General features: G+C 40.1%; 1 protein-coding gene across 1 annotated transcript in view; it reads right to left on the bottom strand.

Moving 5' to 3' along the window:
• EFCAB6 (EF-hand calcium binding domain 6) overlaps positions 1-23,932 on the bottom strand; it is a 3,527,179-nt gene that overhangs the window by 1,722,838 nt on the left and 1,780,409 nt on the right. The gene's annotated exons all lie outside the window — the stretch shown is intronic.

Here is a 23,932-nt window from a genome sequence, read left to right as displayed (position 1 = left end):
ATAATACAGCTCTTGGCCAACAAACTCTCAAGCTCCTCCCTACCCATAATGCATCAACCCCTAACATACCTCATATCTTGCTTAGTAAGTGACATAAATAGTAACTATCTGAATAATGTTCTTAACAAAGGAAACCAGTATTTGGGGCTCCATAGAAGACACAGTGGTGTCTTAATAGCATCTCATTCTTCCAGAAGTTTAAGATGACAAAGGTTGGGAGTTGGTGAGTGGGTAGATGAAGAATTAAAATGTACAATACAGATGGAAAGTTATGGTAAGCACATAACTTCTTTACCTGATGTCAATTTTCATTCATTCCTCAGCAATTGGGACAGAGTCCCCAGTTACCTTATATCCCGGGTGGACTCTAAGGTAGGATATTCCTGAGCATGGCTGAATCAAAGGCTGTTCTTCCCTTCAAGACCAGATCCAATTTGTAAAGTATAAGGATTAGCCCCAGTAGCAGCTGCGCATGTCATCCATGGAATGGTTGGATAAAAACACTGACAAGGTTGCCATAGATCTTGTAGAGTGAGCTTTTAAAGGTTTTGGTAATGGAATGCCTGATTTATTATAGATAATGGCTATGCAGTCCCTAATCCATCTTGCTAAGGTCACTTTTGTGACAGACTTACCCAATTTGTTATCCACAAAATATATAAATAATTGATCAGATTTTCTAATATCTTTTGCTCTGTGTAAGTAGAAATGCAGCTGTCTATGAACTTTAGTAAATGCAACATGTATTCACCTTCGTTTTTGAATTTGGGGAAGAAAACAGGCAAGTTAATAGATCGATTGTTACTGAATTCTGACACCACCTTAGGAAGGAAGGGTTGGATCTTAATATCACACTATCCTTATGGTAAAATCAAGTCAGGAGGTTTAGAGGATAATGCTTGGTGTTCTGACATTCTCCTGGCAGAGGTAATAGCCACTAGAAATAAGGTATTTCAGGTTAAAAAGTTAAGATCACACTTTCCAGCTCATTCAAATGGGGAATGGTTTAAAGCCTGCAGGGCAAGGTTCGAATCCCATTGAGGAGTAGAATCTTTATAAGGTGGTCTAAGTAAAATAATACCTCTTAGAAAGGCCTAGCATATCTTAGTAGAAGCTAGAGAAGAGCTGTCAACTCCTATATGAAAGTCAGAGACTGCTGCCAGTTGAATTTTAATGGTAGGTGAGCTACCTCCCTCATTAAAAATTTCTGCCAAAAATTCTAACAAACTTTGTGTAGGGGCTGAAAAGGGATTGATACTTTTTTGATGCACACAAGAAACCTCTTCCACTTGCTCTTGTAGATGTTCCTAGTGAAAGCTTTATCGGACGACAAAAGTATATGACATACAGGGGATGACAGCATAGTTTGTCTTGCTATTAACGGAAGTGGATAAACCATGCTCTCAGCTTTAGGTTTGACATATCCGGGTGAACCATGCCTATCAGGTGAGATAGAATGGACCTGCTCATCTTGTCTGCTATCACACTGGACTTCACTAGAACATGCATTGGTATCAGGAAGCGGTTGGATGAGATCACCCACTGCTGCACTCTAAGGGCTTCTCAACACAAGGGGGTAAGACCTGGCTCTTTGTTTGTTGATGTACGAAAGTACTGACATATTGCTCATTAGGATTGCACTTGCTCCCAGAGGTAGAGCATCTTGAAAGCTTGCAATGCTAAAAGCACTGATCTCATCTCCAGGACATTTATATGCTAATTGGTCTTTTCGGGGGACCAAGTGCCTTGGACTGTTTTCCCCAGGAAGTGCCCCCCACCCAATATGGGAAGCATCAGTGGTCACTATGGCTTTTAGTTGAGGGAGAATGAACAGATGGCCTTGTAAAAGCTGGTCTGACCTTATCCACCACCAAAGGTACTTCTTGCATGTCCGTGATCCTTATTTGAACTGAAATCTTTTGATAAAGACTTGATCACTGGGATGCTAGCATCCACTGGAGAATTCTCATATGATATCTTGTCAGGGGAACAAGAATTATCCAAACGAAACACCACAAACTCACAAACCAAAAAATCCACGGCAAGGAAACAAGGCAGAAATCATAACATTTTCGACGAAAGCGGAAATTAAACTGATACTACGCTATTTCTTTGTGGTCAAGCCTCATTGTATGCCTTTTACGATTTCTGCCTTGTTTCCTTGCCGTGGATTTTTTGGAACAAGAATTATGGCTGCAGACATTAACCCCAAGGCTTGCAGTATTAGTTGATTTGAAATTCTGGTGGTGTGAATAATTTTTGCAACTTGGAATCTTAAAGTTTGAACTCTGTTTAAGGTAAGTTAGGCTGTCACAGATACTGCATTGAAATGTGCTCCTATGAATTCCAGTGCTTTTGTTGGAAGCAACTGAGATTTGTTGTAGTTAACTATGACTCTCAGAAGGGAGCAAGTTTGGAGTACTTGATTTCTTGCTATTAGGAGGAGATGACTGGTTGGAGTGGTAATGAACCAGTCATCTAAATATGGAAACACCCAGAATCCTGGAAGTGAGCTGCCACCACTGCCATGCATTTGGTTAACATGGTGGGGGCTGTGATGAGATCAACGGGGAGAGCTACGAACTGGTAATGACTAGCTTCCAGCTGGAAGTGTAAGAACCTTCTGGATCACCTGTTTATTTTTATGTGATAACATGCATCCTGAAGGTCTATTGAGCATATCCAATTGTCCTTGTCTGTGTAAGGTTTCTGATGTTTTTAATTTCTCCAAGTCTTTTGGGTTTCTAATACCATGACAGGAATGGACCCCATTCCTAAGTCAAAGTACAATTAAAGTACATGAAATTAGTATTGTTTCACTCTTTGATGTTAGCCAAAAGTGCTTTTCGCAGCAACCGCAATGTGCCCAGTAATGACTCCGTCTGCAATTCGTACGATATTACATGAATTGGTAACATATCTAAATATGATTGTAAATTCTTTTTTATAAGACCAGTTGCTCCTACTACTATTGGAACTGTCTGGGTATCTTTCTTCCATATGGCTCTCGTTTCTGCCTGCAGATGGAGGTATTTTATGACTTTGTCTCTCTCTCTCTGTATGCAAGACACTGTAGTCACTAGGTGTGGTGATTTCAATGATCAGTGCTAATTTTGTCTTCTTTTCTTGGACCACTATATCCGGTTTTCTAGGATCTATCTTTTGGACTGTTTGTATTGAGTGATCCCATGTGATGTAAACGTCATCACTTTCTATGATTCTCTGTGGCTCATGTTTCATGTGTTTTTCAGCCACTTCAATACCATAATGTTTGCACAATCTCCAGTGTAACAATTTTGCCACATTATTATGCCTTTCAGTATACAGTCCCTCTGCCATTAGAGAGTCGCAACCAGCAATCAGTCCTGGGACCTCTCTTGTTCAGTATATATTTCTCGGAGGTACAGGCCAACACGGAAGGACTGTGGCTGACCAAGTTCGCAGATGACTGCAAACTGGGCACCATAATCGACTCTCCAGCCGACACAAGCATCCTCCAAAAGGGCCTCATAGCAACAGACAACTGGTGCCAGAGCCATGGCCTCAAGCTAAACGCCAAAAAGTGTATGGTCATCCCCTTTGGCAAAAACTGCCCACAAATTACCACATAGGTGGTAATCCATTAAGTACAGAAGAAGTAATTAGGGACCCGGGGACCCAAGTTGATAGCAATCTCTCATTTGACAACCACGTGGCCAAAGTGGTTAGAAAAACATTTTATATAGCCCACCTAATCATGAAGGGATTCACATCTAAATCAGGGGAGGTCATCGTGCCTCTTTACTCATACCTCATCAGGCCCATAATTGAGTACAATGCCCCTTTTGGGATGTACCTTACCAGACACCTGCAGCAACTGGAAAGACCCCAAAAGTACCTCACCAAGAGGATCAAAGGGCTCAAACAGATGCCATATGCTACCCGGTTAAAGAAACTCCAGCTCTACTCAGTGGCATACCGCCTGCTCAGAGGCGATCTGTGCCTGACGTATAAAGCCATGTCCAACCCGGAATTAATGGACATGCTGCACCTCAGAAAATCCAAATCCCACCGAGCCACGCACTCGAGAGACTTGAACCTCAGCACTGAAATAAATGGGACATGCTGGAGGGACAGATTCATAACCCAGAGGCTCCCTTCACTCTGGAATAAAATCCCAGTCCAGGTTAGGCAGAGTCCCTCATTGACTCTCTTCAGGAGGAATCTTGATGAGTGGATGGGAGATCGTAGGTTTACCCCAGGTATCACTTCTGTGTCACTGTTAGACAGAGGCACAGTATACTAACCTCGAAAAAGGGCATAGCAAAATTAATTTAAAATGGGTGGTGAAAGCCAAACACACTCTGGCTAGGCTTATAAATGCCCTAGGACAGATAGCCTAGTATGAACCTATGAACCTATAAGGTGTGTCACTGTTTCCAATTTGGTTCCACAAAACATACATATGTCTGTTTCTCCCACATGTTCAATGGACTTAGTAAACCAGCGTGTACATAGCCCACTATCTTGGGCTGCCAATGTTAACCTTTCATTTCTCGATATAAATTCACCTCTCCTTAACCATTCCTGCATTTGTTCTTGATCAACATGAGGCTCTTCCAGAAGTTTTCTATACTTGCAACTATATTTATATTTTTTCCACATTTCTTGCCTTCTCACCTGGTCCTTCACCTTATATTCTTTCTTTTGTTTTTTATCACATTCAGTTGCTGCCTGGTTTTTATCCACTTCTGGTTTGATTTCCATTCCTGCTTGACATCAATATGCTTCTGCTAAATTAAGCAGAGATGTCAATTCTCCTCATGTTTCATAACTTTCACCACATTTGGATCTTGTGAGGTCAGTAGATGTGTGTGGAGTCCCACGATTCCAGATCTATACATGTAATCAATTTCAAGAAGGCCCATCCCTCCTTCAGAATGGGGAATATATAATCTTGATATGCACTGATTTTTATAGATCATCTGGTGAGCATGAAGCATCCTTCTTGTTGTAATATCCAATCTATCCAACACTTTTTGGGGCCAGTCAATCACTCCAAAACTATAAGTTAGGACAGGAAAAGGAAACTAATTTATAGCTTGGATCTTGTTCCTAGGTGTCAATGCTGTTTTCAGGATTAATTTAAGTCTTCTAATGTACACCTTACTAAGCTTTATTCGCATTTGTTCATGCTTTATTGCTGATCCTTCATCAATTCCCAAGTATTTATACACCCCCTCTTGCTCAAGTTCTTTTATATCACATTCTTGTCCCAAACTGATGTTTTCCTGGTGCTGCAATTTTCCTTTTTTAAAGGTTGGTTTTGCACATTTATCAAGACCAAATGACATTCCAATATCATCTGAAAAAGTTTTGACAACCTGCAGCTGTGCTTTCAGTTCCTCATCTGATGAGCTATACAATTTTAAATCAATGACAAAGAGAAAATGAGACTTTGTTGATTTCTAGAAGCAAAATTATAGCCATGGCCTAAGCTGTTAAGTAAACAGCTTAATGGGGTTAATGGCAAGGCAGAATAGCAAGGGTGACAGAGTCACCATGGAATATCCCCCTTTGACTTTTTATTCCTGGGATAATAATCTGTCCTTTATCATGGCTTAATTGCAGTGGTCTGCCACTGTATCATGGTTACTGTAATGTAGTCAATCAGTGCAGGGTGTACCTTATACATTTTTAAGCACTCTTTTATCCATGAATGTGGGATACTATCAAATGCTGTTTTGTAGTAAATCCATGCCATACTTAGGTTCTTCCCCTTCTTACAATTCTCCACTATAATTTTGTTTAACAAAAAATGGTCCTGTGTTTCATATGGCTTTATTGACCTTTTGTTGTACTGCCATAATTGAGTTTTCTTCTAAATTACTATAAACCTCTGTCGGCGTCAGTTCCTGTGTATATTTTGTACTTCGTCGGAAGACAAGTTATTGGTCTATAATTTTTAGGGCAGCTCGCAGGTTCACTCTTAAGTAAGAGCATTCTTTTTCCTGTTTTTAACCGGTGTATGTTCGGGGTGCGCATATAAATAGTTCTTACTCATGGCTAAATCCTCGTGCAAAAAAGTTAATACTTTAAGCCAAAAGTTAGGTACTGCATCTGGGCCTGAAGTTTTCCAGTTAGATGCTTTTCTCAATTTTATTTCAATCTCTATGGCTGTTATTTCATCCCATTTCATATCCTGTACCTTTAAACTTCTTATTCTTTCCTTTACTTCTTCTGTCCATTTAGCATCTTTGTTATGTTCCACAGGATCTTCATAGCTACTTCTCCAAAATGTATCTACTTCCTCTTTTTTTGGCAGTCTATCAATTCCTTTTTCCTTATTTCCCAATTCTCTATAAAACTTTTTTGGGTCATCAGTAAATTGTTTATTTTGTGCTTTTCCCTTATATTTATCTTCGTATCTTTTAAGTCTTTCCGCCTGTTTTGAAATTTTTAGTTCATCTCCAATAGTGCATCCTGGTCTGTTCTAATGTTGTGCATTGCTTTTATACACATCTATCTTTCTTAATATTTTTGTTAATCTGTTCCCTCTTCTATAATCTTCTAACAATGATTCTTCTTGTCTTAACTGCTTTATAGTTTTCTCTATTCGATATTTTCATGATGGTATTCGCTTTCGCCCCCTCTTTTCCCTAGCTACCCTATGTTCCTGTGGTAGAACTTTATCAGTTATTAATTTAGCAGCATAGTAATATATTCTGTTTACTTCTGTTATATCACATGGATCTCTATGGACAGTCCTAATTACTGTGTTCATTTGTTTTATCAAGCTTCTGACTTTTTGGGGTTTATTAACCTTCTGCAGTCTACTTCTCTCACTGATCTTGATATATCTGTCTTTGTAGCAACTCTTCTTTTAACTCATTTTCTTCCACACTGTTTTCCATTTCCTGCGGACATTCTATAGAAAGTTCTATAGCATCTTCCTGTGGCACATTCTCTTCAATTTCATTCTGTGTCATCTGTCGTTCTGCCATATGGGAACTCACTGGCCCATCACTCCTCAACATTGACTGCATCAGAGTTTCCACAGTTTCCTGTTCCTTTCCTTGCTGTCTAGCTTCAAATGAACGTTTATATTGGTTTCCTGTGGAAGGCTTCAAAATATCTTGATATGGCACCTGACCAATTGCTTCCTGTTCCACTGATTTTCCCTTAATTTGTATATCCATTGCTCTATCCTGTTGTGGTGCTTTCTGTACTCAATTTACTACACTGAATCCTTCTCTTTGCAGCTGTTCCATAACCTCACTTTCTATTTCTTTGACTTCTTCATTACTAATTTCTTTTTCTACTTTTCCTTTTTGTCTTCATATTTTTTGTATTGTAAAGTTTTCCATATCTGGATTCCTTTCCCTATATTTTTCTTCAAATATCTTTGGTGCTTCTCTTTTTGTATTGGTTAGTTTTGCTTTCTCCTTTGCATAAATATTACACCATATTAAAACTCTTTTCCTTTCCCCTGTCCATATTTCTTCTTCACGTCTCCTGATCTTGCTTTTCCTTATTCCGGGGATTCGCTACATCATGCTGTGATGTATTCTGTTTTAGACCTTCTACATTAAATCCTTCACTTTGCAGACACTCCATAACTTCAACTTCTATTTGTGTAAGGAAGTATGGACTAAGCCATGACCATCCAAAACTTTGAATGTCAGACTGATTTGTTCAAGTTGCTGAGATCTAGAATTAGTCTCCAGTCCCCTGTTTTCTTTGGCACTAAAAAGAATCTTGAGTAAGTTCTGTATCTTTTCTGGCCTGGTGGGACTTTCTGGATGACTCTTTTCCATGGCAGCTTTTGTATCGCTAGTGCTGCTGCTTTCCTCTGACTGCATGGAACATCGGGAAACTTTTGAGATGATGGAGGTGGAAGGGAAAGGGGAATTGGAAATAATTCTCTGCACCCAAGTGTCTTTTGTGATATCTAGTCAGGCTCTCTGGTGCAGGGATAAACGACCCTGATTGCCTCCAGAGGGGGACAATCAGGCCTCCTTTAAGGAGCACTGGTAGGGTCTGTCAGAGAAGGAATCTCTAGACCCTTGGTTTTACAGACCACCTTTCCATGTGGGCATCATCTTCCATTAGTGTTCCTCACACTGCCTCTGGGGGAACCATGTCCACCTTGGAAAGGACTGTCATGCTGCCAGCCCAGCTATCTGGAATTCTATAAATAATTCTATGTTATTTGTGAATGTTGATATGATTTATACAGATCTGTATATTATATACTGAGCTGGAATGTAATCACAGCATGCCCTGCTGACTTGGAACAGAAATGCATATAAACTATATATATAAACTATATACCTCAGCACATGTATGTTTTAACAGTAGAAACTAGAACATAAAAAGAGTTACCTTAAAAAACTTAAGAATAGTTGAGGTTAAGTTACTTTACAGTTGGGCCTTAAACAAGAGAAGTTATGTCTCAGTTTCAGTGTAGCAGACACAATGTCTAGAGCTAGACATTTTTTGCATTGCCTTGGAGAGAAGTAATTAAAATTTTTACAATGTAAAAAGTGTTTTATTGTTTTACGACTTCCAGTTCTGAGCAAACATCTGAGAGATATGTAGTTTTAACACAGAGATGTTAAATTCTGTTAGTTTAGTTTTTAGCCTGGGAACTGAAGTCAGCTGACAAAAAGTCATGTCATCCAAGCCTACCCAGCAGTAATATCTGATATTAATTTAAGAAATCTCTGAGAGAGAGAGAGACTGGGCATTTTTTATTTTGTCATGGACCTAGCATGAACATCACTCGTCATCATCATTCATCTGCACTTGCATTGCTGTAATAAGATTTAGGGCACAGTATTCTCTTTTAGATATAGATAGAAATATAGTAAAGATCAGTTTAGATATTTTCTGCATTTATTTGAGACTATCCTGCAATGTTGTTTTAAATACTTCCTGTGATTTTGAACTCTGAATTTAGTGGTGATTTTCTGAGTATTGTCTTCTTCTTTTATTATTTATTATTAAATATAATGTAAGTCACAAAGAAGGCGGAGTACAGCAGAAGTAAGAACGAATCTCCAAATTTAATTCCAAGAATGTGCACTTATAACATACGGATGAGCGCTTTAACCATTACAGCTTCTTCAGATCCTTGTATAAAAGTCACATTAGGCCTCCCCTTATATAAACAGCTCAATTAATCAATTTAAGATTAAACAATTAAAAGCAATGCTGGAGAATTTAAAGAACTCTCCCATATTTAAACATGTTGGTGTAAAATAAGACAAGAATATGTAAAACATACATAATGACCTAAAAACATGTAAATAAGTAAATAAACATTCTGTTAAGTTAATATTGATAGAATATATACAAATAGATAATAATTCATTTTATATTCCTGCGTTGTCTCAACTTAGGTTTTATAGAAGCTCTATCATTCAACCCATGCCCCCTATCAGCTTTCAAATGAATGATCCAGTCAGTCTCCTTAGATTCAGTAAGATTCATAGTATTACCACCCCTCTTGTTCACAGCAATTATCTCTAAGACCCGGAACAAAAAAGTATGATTATTGTCATTGGTGGTAATATGTTTTGCTAAGGCATTGTGTGAGGTGCCCTTTCTCATGTGGTAAATATGCTCTCTCATTCTATCCCTTAACGGCCGGTTAGTTTTACCAACATAGAAACTCGGGCATGCCTGGCAAGTAGCTAGGTACACCACATTAGGTGTCATACAATCTGCATCTGCCTTGATAGAGAAAATGGTGTGTAAATCCAGGTGTATAAACGCCTCACTGCTATCAATAAATGAACAAAAGTTGCAGTGACCACAGAGTTTAGTGTGACCAATGTTCTTCATATTCTTATCATGTCTGGGGTGACAAAGCAATCGCTTTAGGTTGCTCTTATTCCGAAATAGGAAACTTGGTGTCTCCCCCACAATGCGTTTCAAGTTATCATCAACCAGGAGAATATCCCAATGTCTGCTAATAATTTCCTTTAACTGATGTTGATCAGAAGTATACAGAGGAGAAAATTTAATAGATCTATAAAACGGTTTGATGTATGTTGCACCTGAAGTGGTGCATGACATGTATGCTTCCTCCATGTATGGTATAATCTCATTGTCCTTGTATCCCCGGGTCAGTAATCTATTTCTCAGATTGTCTAATTCTGAGATAAACCCCTGTTCAGTGGGGTTCAATCTCGAGGCTCTAATGGCCTGTCCTTTCATTATATTTTTAAAAACAAATTGTGGGTGCATACTGGACCTTAACAACAAGGAATTGCAGTAACATGCCTTGCGGTAGACCCCCGTGTTTATCATATCATCTGTTAATCTCTCAATATATAAGTCTAAAAAAATCAATTCTATATGTAGAATGATTCATGGTAAAAGTAAGGAATGTAGTTAAGTCATTCATGATGGATCCATGAATTCTGGATTATGGAATCTGTAAGAAGGGAAGGATTGACTGTAGCGTGACCATCCGGAACTTTTCCTTCCTTACGAAGGTGTTGAGTTTGCTGAGATCCAAAATCGGTCTCCAGTCCCCTGTCTTTTTTGGAACTAAAAAGAACCTTGAGTAAGTTCCGGATCCTCTTTGGTCCACCGGGACTGGCTGGATGACTCTTTTTTTGAGCAGCTTTATAATTTCTATGGCTGCTGGATCTCGCAGATGGGGTGGCACATCTGGAAATCTCTTTTGTTCAGGTGGGGTAGACGTAAAGGGAATTTTGTATCCTCTGGTAACTATGCTTTTTACCCAAGAATCCGAGGTAAGATTTAGCCAGGCCTGTGGGTATAAAGCCAAGCGACCCCCGACTGCCTCCAGAGCAGGACAGTCGGGCCTCCATTCAGGAGTGCTGGAAGGGCTTCCCAGGGACAGTATCCCTGTTGCCCTGATTTTGCGGACCCCCTCTGCCGCCCTGGCGGCGTCTTCCACCCCCCCCCTGCCTCTGGAGGGGGCATCACCCTGTGTGGCTTGGGAAGATCCCAGAGTCTTATGGAACCACATTTTTCCGCCTCTTTGCCCTTTGGGGTACGGTCTAGTTGGAGCGGAAAAACGGACCCCAACAGCAGACAGGGTCTTCCCTTCTTGCTCACACCAAGTTAGAGTCTCCTTTACTTTGGGCCCAAAGAGAGTAGCACCATCAAAGGGGGCATTGGTGAAGGAAGACTTGAAGGCTTCCGCAAAGAAGCACAGCCGCATCCAGGATTGCCTATGGAGAGCAATCGCTGAAGCTGCACCTCTACTTGATCCTTCGGCCGCATATGAGATGAGCCTCACGGATGAGTTTGCTATTGAAGTAAGGGTGTTAAGTTGTGCTGTCACCTTATTGGAGACAGCAGCATCTGTGTTACTCTGGAGGGTATCTCCCAGTTCCTTAATGAGATCCCTCTGAAGTCGTGTAAAATATGTCAAGTAGTTTAGCGAACGTATGGAAAACATCGCTGAACTGAAAACGCGCTTCCCATATCTGTCCATAGTCCTAGAATCCTTATTAGGAGGATGAACAGAAGAAGATGACTCAGACATTTCCTTTTTCATGGCTGCCGCTACCACCATAGCATCGACCGGAACTCCCTTAGTAAGATAAGCCTTATCTTGGGGGGCAGTGACAAACTTGTTCGGCCTACGAGGTACCGGTTCCACTGTGTCTGGTGCTTCCCATGCCCTTCAAGCAATTAAGTCCATCAATTCATCGAAGGGCGGAGTCACCCAGGAGGTAGAAGGTTGAGCCCCAAAAGCCTTCAGCAACACCGACTCGTCCTCAGTGGGGGCTTGGGACTGCCAATCACCCCTCTGTCTCAAGATCTCCAGGATGTCTGCAAATGATACATCCTCAGACGAGGATCGTGGGGACCCCTCTGCCTCATCCAAATCGGTGTCAGATGTTAGAGATTCCTGTGGGGAATCAATGTGCCTCCTCTTGCACAATCTTTTCCTCGGAGCTTCATCAGAGGGGGCTTCTAGTGAAGCCTCCGAGGAACAGGGAGCACCCTCTGGGGCTGGCTGAGGCAATGGGACTCTACGCTTGGAGTGGATCGCGGGGGCAGAAACAGAAAGCGGCCCTTTGGGGGAAGGAGAAGATGCCTCCGATGAAGTAGTTGTCTGTTCAGACAATACCTTCCTCATAAGATCGAAAGCCCCCGAGCCCCGGGCCGAGGACTCTGGTTCCGAAGAACGCGGAAGCTTCCTCGACACCAGAACCATGGGCTCTGACACCGAGGACGGAGCCGAACCTATCTGTGCCGAGGCCCCGAGAGGAAGAGTCGGAACCGAAAGTTCGGTACGACTCTCGGTCCCGGAACCAAGGAAAGATTGTCGGCTCTGCGACTCCCCGACGGGCTCCGAAGAAGTCGAGGTCAATGGTGCTGATCGCACAATGGACGGTTTCGGCACCGAGGGCTCCACTATCATCAGTTCCTCTTCTCCCAGCTCCGAAGACTGAATGAGTCTCGAAGGAGGATCTGTTGGAGACACAGGGAGGCCTTTCAGTTTCGACACCAATTGGGACGAAACTGCAATCAGCTTGGACAGAGCCGTGTTTTCCATTAGTTTCTGTACAACACGATCCACATCGGTATCAGATAATGGTCTGGAAGATTGGGTCAAAGGGGCCAAAGATGGCACAGATCGCAGAATCGATGGTGGAGGTAGCGCCGACACCGGTTCCAAGACCTGGGGCTCAATCAAAGGTAACCGTTCGATGCTCAGCCCCGAGGTCTGTGGAACCGGCGAACGAATCCTGGAAGAAGTGCTTGGAGCCGATGACATGGTCTCCGACACCTTCGACGTCTTTGACCCCTTCGAAGACTTAGAAGCCTGGTCGGACTTCTCCAAGGCCTCCTGGAAGTCAGGCTTAAGTAAGCCCCTGTCAATCAGCTTCCTGCACCTCTCTCTCATGACCCTCCCACTAAAGGAATGACAGATGGAGCAGTCCTCCTGCAAATGGAGAGGGCCAAGGCAGTAGACGCAGGAAGCGTGATTGTCAGTGATGGACATTTTTTGTCCACACTGACATCTTTTAAATCCAGATTTGGCTTTCTCTGACATGGTAAACACAAATCCAAATCAACAATCTTATAACAGTTACTATAACAATATTATAGATAAACAAGAGGAAAGTTATATATCTATCTAAAAAGGGTTAATGGTAATAAAAGGGGAAATATTAATAGTAACATTATATACAAACACTATACCAACTAACTACTGGTAGAAAGAACACTGTCAGAGACCTGACAGGAACAAGCAGGCCTTAGCCCAAGATATATATATATAAATATCTATATATATTTCACAGGGAATAACTTTCAAAAACACGCGCACTCTGTATACTACACTATCTGAAAGGACAATGATAAATTTAGACAAAAAAAATTCTTATCTGAACGATAAATGTAAATTCTATCTCTGGCCCCAGCTCTCCTCGACCGATCTGTTGCAGCAGAAAACTAGATCTGAGGGATAGCAGGGAGGATCATGGGATATAGTCTGGTCTCGAGCTTCTCTAAGATGCAGAGCTTTGTGATGCGGCCGACTCGGAGCCAAGGATCGGCTCCGAACTTGTGTGTAAGAACAAACGGCGAGATTGAACACTTTCACATGTGAGCTTAGGAACCCTTTCCCCCTTAGAAGTCTGATGAAGTTGCCTATGAACAAAGTCAGCCTTGTGTCTCTGAAATTTGGGAATGGGAGAAATAAAAATGTGTTTAAGATCCTGCATAACTTTATCTTTGTCTTGTAGAGGCTTAAATAAGTCAGTTGCAGCCATGCCAAAAACATTTTGGTTGTCCAAAAGAGCATCTAGAAGCTTGGCCTTAATATTAGTGTAAGCCTGAAGGCAAAGCCAAGAGCACCTCTTCATAACTGAACCTAAAGCAGCAACTCTTGAAGATGCATCAGTTTTATCATAACTGCATTTGATAGAGTGACAGGCCACTTGAAAAGTAAGGAAAGGGCAGCAGTCTTACCTTCAGAGTCAGGAAGGTCTGACAAACCTCCCACTAAGTTGAGAAAAATGGACCAAAATATACCCAGTCATATGGGTTTGGTAATTTATGGCCCTGAAAGCCAGGGTAGCAGAAGTATAAATCTTTTTCACCAGCCTCTCCATAGCCCAACTGTCTTTACCACAAAGAAGAAAATTGAAAGAGCGTAAAAGTTTGGATGGCTCGTCAGCAGAAACAGACACCACAGCAGGGTCTGAAGGAGGACACTTATAATGGTATTTAAAGGCTTCAGGCACCTAAAAAAACAGTCAGGCTTTTTAGGAGCTAGAAGTTGGGAATCAGGAGCCAAAGCTACAGCTGCAAATATATCCAACAAAGCATTCAATACATGGGGAACAGCAAAAGGTTTAGAAGATTCCATCTGTAACAGCTAGGAATATTTCTTTTGAATGTCAGAAACCTGGGAGCAATCCCACTTAAAATGCTCCATCATGCAACTCACAGTGTTCTCAAAGGACAACTCCTCAAAGGGAGACTTAGGGCTCAAGAAACCCTCTTCCTCTAATCCATAGTCCTAGGTTGAGGCAATTTTTGAGGAGTAAGCCAAGGATTTTTCTTCTGACTCATCCGAAGAATCAGATTCCCCAGTCCTTTTAGCTGGAGTAGAAAACCATGGAGAAGCAGGAACAGATAACCTGTGAAGAGGCCTTAAGGCCATCAGGGCATTGAACAAACTTTGAGTAAAGTCCTGCCAATCCCTCTGGGATCCTTAGGAGGAATATGTTTAGTTTTCTGCTTCTTCATTAATGAGATGTCAGCTTTGACCAATGTAGGTGGTTCAGGGTCATGTCTAGACTCAATAAGGGTACAAGGAATATCTTCCCTAACAAGCATTGAGGACCACCCCCCAGGCTCTTCAGAACTGATCAGCCATAGCTCTCCCTCAACATCCACTGTGGAATTTTGCACAGCCTCAGAGGATGTGTGAGAAGAAGTTCCATGATGGCCTCCAACAGGGTCAAGGCAGAGGAAACTTGTGTCTGCACCAGACATTTTTGGGGTCTTCATCTACCTTGAGGGAGAGATGTTCATCAGAGGCTGGACAGCAGCATAGTAAGATTGAGATTTTTGGTCTTTTTTAAGAGATGGCTGTACCTCACGGCAGGCAGATTCAGCCAGGATGTTGCCTGGGTCAAAACTTTCAGGTGTTGATTCTCAAGGTAAATGGATAAAGAAGAGAGATGACTGCAAAGGGTTTTGAGAACAAAAGCCCAGGCAAAAACAAAAAACAAAAAAAAAAACAATTCTCATGATGATCTTTATGGGAATCTACCTCCCACACTTACATTTCTCTTCCTGGAACACAGGAACCTAAGTACACAAAGAAAAAGAATGAATCCCAGTGGGGCACTTATCTGTAAATGGCTCAGTAGAAACCATCTCAGTGAAGGGCATTCAGACTTATGTTCCCCTGTGGTGTCTGGCCTGGCAACAAAGAAGTTCTATGTACGGAGCATGCATACATCACTTTTATGCCCTACGCTTGTGGTGGAAGCATACATCTGATGTATAAAGCTGGGAGCATGTAAAGGTTTTGGTATATTGGATGGATGCTGAGCTACCCTAGACAGGAGATCCCATATGTGATGAATGCTGCAACAGTAATAACGACATCCACTATTGCAGGTACCAGAAGGGGGTCAGCACAAAGATCTTATAGCCCTACTGAATCTTTAAAATGATAACAGTGTAAAGGGTTGAAAGACATACAAAAACATCCCTATCCAAGAAAAGAGAATGTATCTGTTTTCCAGGCTACTCACAAGGAGTCCAGAAACAACATTTTGCCAGTTGTTTATTATGAATGTAAGCAATCAGGTCTAACTGATGTGTTCCCAATAGCGGGATCAAATCCCGAAAGACCCCTGATTCAAGTTTCATTTGTGAGGGTCTGTTCTGGTCCGGCTCAATTTGTCTGCCACAAAGTCTTTGCTCTGACTGAAAGTAAAAAGCCTTTAGAATGAGATTATCCAGAATTTCTATACCGTGGGCTACCATGGCTAATTTGCACAAAGGGTAGGATATGGAAAACCCCCAAATATTTATGTACCACATCACTGTGGTGTAGTTTATGATCACTTGTAGAGGTCTAAGGGACTGCAGATGATTCATTGTGTTGAGTGCATTTATTTCTGTCAGCATCCATTGATGTTTAAGTGTTTTGGTCTGACTTTTTTATTCTAAAGACCTTGCAGTTATAACCCCAAAGACAAGGCCTCCCAAGATGAGACATTTATTGTTACAGACTACAGTCAAGCTGGAAGGTGGAATGGGAGACCTGGATTTAGATAAAAAGTAGTCTCTCCAACAACCCAGTTACATATTTACAAATTTCAAAGCTGTGATTTTAATAGTCATGGGGTATTGGTGTTGGGACCATACAGACTTTAAGGCGCCATTCAATTTTTTTAATATATAATTTATGTGGATTATGTGGAATCTGGTCAGATGAATCATGAGAATCATAAATGCAATGAATCCTAAAACCCTGAGGAAGAAACTCCTATGCCAAAGTAGTAGACTGAATGGAAAGACTCAGGAGAAAACCTTTTTAACTGATGTATCCAAAAGATATCCAGCAGATGGAGCATGATATTTTTGAAAATTCCCCTGGAAATCTAGTCTGAGAAGGAGATTTGTTCCCAAGCAAGAGAATCCTGATGATTTCAAACAGATTCTGTAATGACAAGCAAGTCATCTAAGTAAGGAAAAAGGTGAATACCTTTCAATCTTCAATGAGCTATCATCAGAGCTAGACATTTTGTGAATACCCCTGGGGTGGAGGATAACCTAAAGAAAATGTCTAAAACTGTGCCTATAGGACTGTGATAATAATCATCTTTTAGATATAACGTTACCAAAAAAAATAAAAAGGGAAAAATAAGAGGTAACAGGTTATGAAGGGATAGTCTTTTGAAAAATATGAACTTCTTCAAACTGGTAGAGAAAGGAAAGATTCAGGACTGGTCTCCATGAAGTTTCTTTGATACCTGAAACTCCCTTGAATAAAAACCTTTCTTTGCAGGGGGCAGGTTCTATTACCCCTATGGCAGCAAATGATGAAAGACAAAGGAAAACAAGGAAGTTGGATCTGGATAAGAGATTCCCTAAAAGGAAGTAGGGACTTCCACAGCTCTCATTGCCACTAATAAACTGATGCAAAAGAAAGAAATGGAGATTAAGAAATAGGGCAAAAATATGAATTCCAAACTATAGTCAGTAGCACAGTTACTGTGGATAACTGAACTCCAAAAATATTTAAAACTAAAGCAGAGACTAGCTGATGAAATTAAAATAAGGTCTACAGCACGACCAGTTACATGGATTATTTTATTTTTAGTTGTGTGCTTTGGTCCATTTCATAAACATTCACTTAACTCCATCAGAACTAAAAATCATACCTCCACTCATGCATTTCATTCTGTCCCCTTTTACTCCCCTCTAGCTGTGTCATAGTTCTGAAGTCAGGTCACAGCTTCACAGCCCCTTAATTGCAACCAGAGAAATGTACAAGTTTAATATAATAGGATTTGAGTGCTGCTGCATTTCCGTACATGGTGTGGCATCCAGACATTCAGCCTGACCATACTGCACTTGAGAAAAAAAATTGCAGCCCTTTAATTGCAACTAGAGAAATGTACAAGTTTAGTATACCAGGATTTGAGTGCTGCTGCATTTCCGTATGCTTATGAATGAGTGCTAAGTACTGTATGTCCTACCTACTATCTAGCAAAACCACAGCCAAGGGAATGGGCTTGGTAGAATCAGTGGGGAAAGAAGACCCTGTTGAGCTTGACTCTAGTCTGGTAGATGCATCAGAAATGCAGCAGTACTCAAATCCTGGTATAGTAAACTTGTCCAGACATTCAGCCCAAACACACTGCATCCAAGAAACAGCTTCACAGCCCCTTATTTGCAAGCAGAGAAATGTACATGTTTAATATACCAGGATTTGAATGATGCTGCATTTCTGTACATGGTGCGATGACCAGACATTAAGCCCAACTACTCTGTACCCAAGAAAAAGCTTTGCAGCCCCTTAATTGCAACCAATGAAATGTACAAGTTTTATATATCAGGATGTGAATGCTGCTGCATTTCCATACATGGTGCGGTGTCCGAACATTCAGCCTGACCACTCTGCACCCAAGAAAAAGGTGACTTGCCCGTTGTTAATATTCAGTATAAGGGACCCGTGCAGTTCAGACAGGACTGCAGATGTACTTAGCAGGGTTTTACTACCCATATTTCTGCTGCACTGACTAAATGAAAACAAAACAGTACATATTACAGGAGATAACTTGTAAGGGTTTTTAACTGCAAAAGACAGTTGCTAGCATTGTCTGCTTCTACCGTCCTGCTCTGCAATTAAAGCATGCACACAGTTAGAGGACCCCCTCACAGAATAAGGTGCCTGTCACTCCCTTTTACTCTTTTGTGGTGAGTTATCTCTAATAAGTTTCTCTAACCTTTTTTTCTTCTCGCTTTATTAACTTTTATTTAATTCATTTTTATAAGGTTTCCAATACAGTTAAGCCTGCCAGATCATTTAGGCAGCAGTTGCATGCCATTACTTTCTGTAGATTCTTAGCGTGGTCTCTAGGACAGCTTTCTTTGCTTCTGCTTTTGTAAATATTGACTCACATGTAAGGTTTTCATAGATTGTTTTTTTTTCTTGTCAGCACGGGGTACACCCACTCCATTCTACCCTTGTGGATGCCACTCCCCTACCCTACCTCCAATTCCTATCCACCCACACTATTCCTAAACTTATATTTTACATACTCCACCCACTATTTCAAATAACCAACCACAATACCCTAGTTAACCACTCAGTGCTGAACGACTCTCCTTAAAGTACTACACCCTTAAAAGCATTACACCCAACTATACATATTTAACTTCCTCCTTTTAAGTCTATATACACACCCAATAAGCCCAGTAACCCTTGTCAAACAAATCCATACAACTTACAATGCTTATGACACCCTGTGTAACCACTCTGTTAATAATCCTCTGTTATGCAACCACACTAGCACCTCAAATTCTTATACACAATTCCTCATCAGCCACCTAAACCATCTCTTACCCAGCAGCTTTTCTAACTTATCCCCTCAACTATGTCTCTACATACTCCCTTATTACACAACTCCTAAACTCCTTACCACTACCAATAACAAACCTTACCTTATACTCCTTTCATCTACTACTTAAAAACACTTTACTCTATACTCCTATCTAATTTTACCACTGCTTCAGTGTGGAGACACCTATCCTAACCCAGGACATTTTACCTTCATAGATGCTAGACCAAGCCCACAAAATCTAAATCTTATAACCCTTACCCTCAGAAGCCTATGCAATAAAATAGCACCCTTGCATGTCTGAATAAACCAGAATAAACCAGACATTCTAGTCTTAACTGAAACCTGGCTACATTCAAACATAAAAGACTCTGAAGTGACACCCTCCAATTTCTGCATGGCTACATCAGACATAACCCATAAGAAAGGATAAAAGGTAGCCCTACTCTACCCGGATACCCTTAAAGTAACACCTCTTAGAAACAATATCCCATCATTTTCCAGTGCTCAATTACTCATATCCTTCCTAAGTCTTAATACTAACATACATATTTGCAATGTAGTAGTCTACATTCCTCCCAGACAAAACATACCTGTTCTAGAAGACATGCTATCCAGGACCTCAAAAACAATCATACATGAGGATATCATTTTAGGAGACATTAATATAGACTGAATTCTATCTCCTCTGAAATACCAGTAAATAATATCAACCTCCTTGTCTTTTCTCAACTCAACTGTCATACTCTGTACAAGAATAACTTCACTCAACAATCTACACTAGACAGGATTCCAGTATCACATCCAATCAACTTTACTTCTTCAGGTACACTTCGTAATTCTCTAAGTGACCATTTTCCCGCATTTGCCATTAGAGCCAATGCATGCCAACCAAAAAAAAGCATACTCTGAAATTATCCCGTAACCTACCTAATTTCACCACAGACAAATTTAATAAACTATTTCTAAAAATAAATTGGACACCACTAAAATGTCTCCATCTAGACACAGTACACTATTTCAACTTCACTTTTCTTATTATACTTGATACTCTGACCCCAGTACATACTAAAAGAATTTAAAAAGAATCCTTCTCCTTGGCTAACCAAAGCATACAAAAAATCTTATGTAAGAAAGCGACACAGCCTGGGGTCTCTGTAAACAAAATAAAAGCAAACCAAACCTAATACTTTTCAAACAACTCCACAATCAGGTAAACAACTGAAAAAAAATAAACAAGTACATTACACCTGACTTCAACATGAGCACAAAACAAACCCTAAAAACTTCTGATATTCCATCACAACCCTACTTAACCCCATACAAATAAAGAACACTGCCCTTGTTCAGATGCTCTTCCTTCCCAAGTAGTTAAAGACTTCAACATTCACTTCATACAATCTATAGCTGACCTAATCTCAAAACCCCCCAACCCAGCCACTCCTCCACAACCTCCTCAATTACCCATGATAATGTCCATTTGTGTAGCACTGACCCTCTCCATAACAACAAAAAACTCCACTCCAACAACTCAACCACCTTCTATTTTCAGGCTATACACACAACTGTCATAAAAAGACTATTACTAAAACTTAAAACCTGCTCAACCTCTGCATATAACCTGCCACCTCAGTACCTTAAATTAGCTGCTAATGCCATTCCACACCCCATCAGTATCTTAATCAATAGATCAATATCAGTATCACAGGTTTCTAGCATCTGGAAAAAAATTACATTATTCCCATTCTCAAAGGGGGAAATTCCACAGAGTTTACCAATTTCCACACCATATCCATTCTATCTCCCACCTCCAAAATACTAGAAAACTATGTACACCAACAACTAATGCAATACCTATTACAAAATAAACTACTTACACCTACTCAACATGGCTTCCATCCTGGCCACAGTACATCCACAGCACTCCTATCCTTTACTGACACAGTAAATAGGGATAGAGATACAGGTAACTTTGTATCTGCACTATTTCTAGACCTCTCAAAAGCATATGACTCTGTCTCTCATCCCTTACTCCTAGACAGGCTTCACAGCTTAGGTTTCATCCAACCAACCCTACAGTGGTTTTACAGCTACCTATATGATAGAAAGCAAGCTGTAAAATGATTAAATAAAATAACAACTTTCCTTTTCTACACAACCCCATTGGAGTCCCACAAAGCTCCATCCTTGGTCCCCTGCTCTTTGGTATATTTACTAACAACCTACATACTTTCCTCATTCCCTGGAAAACTAATACTATATGCTGATGACTCTGACATTAACTGCACCTCTCCTACACTTCCCCAACTGCTCTCCAACACACAACACACCTTTACTGCCACAGAAACCTGGCTAACCTGGCTAACTCCCAACTATTTCTTAAACCCAAAAAACAAATTACTGCTCTTTTTGTTAAAAAAATCACCCAACAGACACTGATCAATTTAAAATATATTCAGCAGACAATACCATAATCGAAAGAGTCCAACACACTAACTTGCTAGGGGGTCACCATAGACAAATAACTGAAATCTGATCTCCATGATCAATAAAATATAAAGAAATCTCATCAGAAATAGGGGATTCTGTATAGAAACAAACACTTCATGAACATTTCAACTAGATCAACCTTTGCAAAAACGTGCTCTCTTCCCCCTCTAGTATATGGGGGTCTATATTACATCAAAACCTAAAAATGGCAAACACTCTTACCTCAACACAGCTTAACCGAAAGCTGTAAATCTCGAATGGCCAGAACAGTGATTTTTTCCCAGGGGAAAAAAAATCGCTTGGCCAACAAAAAAAACAAAAACAAACCAACAGACAAAATAAAGTGGGGGGTTTCACCCCCCTACTTAAATATACCAACTCCGAGATCATGCAACAGTGGAGGAAACTGCAAATTCTCGACAATGGCACAGCAATTTTTTCCCCTGGGAAAAAAATTCGCTGTTCTGGCCATTCCAGATTTACAGATTTCGGTTAAGCTGTGTCAAGGTAAGAGTGCTTGCTATTTTTTGGTTTTGATGTCCTAATATAGACCCGTGTATGGTGCTACTATTGTAACTAGCTTGCAATCCTCTACTAGAGCCAAAATGCAACAATTTTATGACAACATGACCAAGTCTGCCACCAACTCAACAACCCGCACACATCACTGTGCACCCCTATATATGCATAACTGGCTAAAACTCTCAAACCACCTACATCATGTCCAGCTGTTAACCTTACACAACATCCTCCATAAACTCTTAGCCTGCCCAACCCTCAGCAGCGGTCAAACCCTGCACTCCGAACATAGCTCTAAGGTCTGAAGACAAAAAAAAACTCACTATCTCCAAGCCTTCCAAAATATCAGGACAGAGCCTTTACTTTTACTCTATTGCAAAAATTTCAAACTCTCTCTCCCCGCTACCTACCAGAACAATTCCCCGCCATGCAAAATGTGTCTAAAACTACATCTCAGTAATTCATGGCTGTCCTTCATGCTCTACTCCTGGTTAATGTCACACCTGTTTTCCTGGCTACTATTCATTCCCTAGAATAATCTTCACCATAGCAGTCATTCTCAACACTTCCTATAAAATACTAACAAACTCTGTAAGCTATAATAGATTTATTTCTACTATCCCCGTATCCTTTACTCTCCCCTTTCTCTTCCAGCAATGCTTTCTCTACTCACAACAATGATCTGAGAAAGTTCAGGTATTGCCATTTGGCACAACGCATGAAAAACATACATTTTTCACAACCTGTTTACAAAAAGCAAAAATAACCAAAAAATGTGTGCATTATACTGTATAAATTCTTGATGCAACTTAGTTATCCAAACTGTTGAGTTGTTTGTTTTTGAACGTAAACACACTTTTTCTCGCTTTGTATTATACTAAGAAACTGTATGTATACTATATATCTGTGCATCATATGTTTGTAAATTTTTGGTTTGTAATTTTTGATCTTTGGTTGGAGCTTTTCTCATTGTGCCTCCACTGAAAATGAGTTCTTTTAGACCCAGTCAGACTATCCCGGTAAACAAATAAATAAATATATAGCAACAACTTACCATATAGTAACAAAAACCAATAATTTCAACCGATCAATTAGCAAAATACAAAAATTAAAATAAAAAGTATAAAATACATCCATATATATATATATATATATATATATATATATATATATATATAAACAAAAACAAATTAAAACACATATATAAGGGGCAAGCCCCTGCACCCTACTTCCCCGCTATTAAAATATACCAACTCCGAGATTGCACTAAAGCAAGGAAAAGGGAATATTCCCATTCTGTGCTGTATGGAGATTTCTGTTTAAGTGTTCGAAGTTTTAAAACTTTGATCATATGGTTTCGGCCATATGAAATTCGAAGTTCTAAACTTTGATCACTTAAATAGGACCCTTTATATATATATATATATATATATATATATATATACATATATATAAAAAAATATATATATATACACATATATATATATATATATATATATATATATATATATATATCTATACACACACACACACACACACACACACACAAGTACAAAACATGTAAAAGGTGTTGAAATTCAAATACCTGTACAAAATATTGATGTTTGAATATGTCACCAGTGATCAGGGATCACAAGGGGATAAGGGCAGTAAATAGGTTGCTGGCAGCACTGACGTTGGAATTCCTATTGTTGTTTTTAGAAGTAATTTAAATATCTTTACCCGTCTTCTCAGTGATAAATATAAAAATAAAGTCTACAGTAAAAAGCCAAACGGCCATAACAAAACTGGAACAGTACTTTATATATGCCTAAGGGTTATCTCCACATTATTTGTAGTTTTATGAGCAC

The sequence above is a fragment of the Protopterus annectens genome, chromosome 11.part0 (genome assembly GCF_019279795.1).
Source record: "Protopterus annectens isolate FY-2018-M chromosome 11.part0, PAN1.0, whole genome shotgun sequence".
Taxonomy (NCBI): domain Eukaryota; kingdom Metazoa; phylum Chordata; order Ceratodontiformes; family Protopteridae; genus Protopterus; species Protopterus annectens.
This window is presented reverse-complemented; position numbering and strand designations above follow the sequence as displayed.